Raw genomic sequence first — 1,414 nt, forward strand, 5'->3', positions numbered from 1 at the left:
TATTGGTCTGTGGTTACCTCGGCCGTATTCCCTTTCTTACAACTTTTGGGAACAACCTGAGTGATAACAGATAACCATCAAAGTGGCAAGGAGATTACAATGTGGCACGCAGGTAAGAAAGGTAACGAGCAACTGGAAATTGGCACAAGCAATCTAGTGCATACAATACTATCTGGGGACCTTGGTAATAATGGAATTTATTTTGGTTCGAAAGTCAGCAAATGCATTGGAGGACATGTTAGAAAATGAATGGGTAGCCAACACACAGAGACTCACTGACATGGCTTGGATGGATCTCCAAGAGGGACAGCTCAAGGAATAATGTCGGTTGTCGGAAGTACGTGACAACTCCATCATAACAGGTAATGAGGACAGCATAGAGGCGGGCTTGAGATATGGCAAAGGCCCACCTGCTCACACAATTAATTAATTTACAATCATGGAACTGAGAGGAAGTTTATCTCGAAGTAGTCGAACGGGCATGTGGGATCATAGCATGGGAAAGGTGGTGGCTAAAGGTGGTGAAGTTATGAGCCCCTCCATTAAGGTTTTTCATGCAATTTGGTTCTTCACTAATAGGGAGGTGACTGAGAAGTGGGCGGGTACAATTATAGCAGAGGATATGTATGAGGGGCAGCTTAAGGTGATTATTATCATGTAAAAATTGCTAAGTCATGCGAATAATAGGGATATATGGGTCCGGCTAGCATGAAGTGACATTCATACCACCAACATATTGGAGGAAGAAAATATGACAAAGGAAAATACCAAAAAGTTGGTCAGATAGAGAAGTTTGGAGGAATGAACTTTAAATTTAGGCCGAAGGGATTTTTTATGCTATATGAGCCTAGAAATTGAGAGGTGGTGGAATTACAAGGTCTTGTTAGAAGCAATAATGAAGTCGGAAAATGTTTCTAAGTCAAGAATAGGGAAGGTTCGATACACTGTGTATAGATCGAGAGAGAGACCTCGGGCGGATACAAAAGGGGCGAGTTGTAGGAAATGGTCACATATGGAGATAGCAATGAGGGAAGCTGCCAACACTTATCATGCAACGGTTTCACTGAAATGAAAATGAGTTGTGGAGATTTGGGAGGAAGAAATTTGCAAGCAATGGAGGCCTACCCTGAACAATCAAATTCAGAAAGAGTTGGATTGGATTATTGATACGGGTGAAACTTGCACCCGAGCAACCCTCTACCATAAAACAATGGAAATTACATGGAATGTTAAGACCCTTTTCGGAAAGTTGCAAGAGAAATATTTGGAGGATAGGACCAATGGTTAGGTGGAGACCTTAAATCAATTAAGGGCCATCAACCAAAGGCTAGGAGGAATTGAATCAATCCTAAAGGGGCTGATGAACATTGAAAAATTGTAGGATGGTTGTATAAGTGACCTGAACACTATGTTC

The sequence above is a fragment of the Pinus tabuliformis genome, chromosome J, assembly GCF_031772625.1.
Source record: "Pinus tabuliformis cultivar Carrire ecotype Pingquan chromosome J, CPIR1, whole genome shotgun sequence".
NCBI lineage: Eukaryota > Viridiplantae > Streptophyta > Pinopsida > Pinales > Pinaceae > Pinus > Pinus tabuliformis.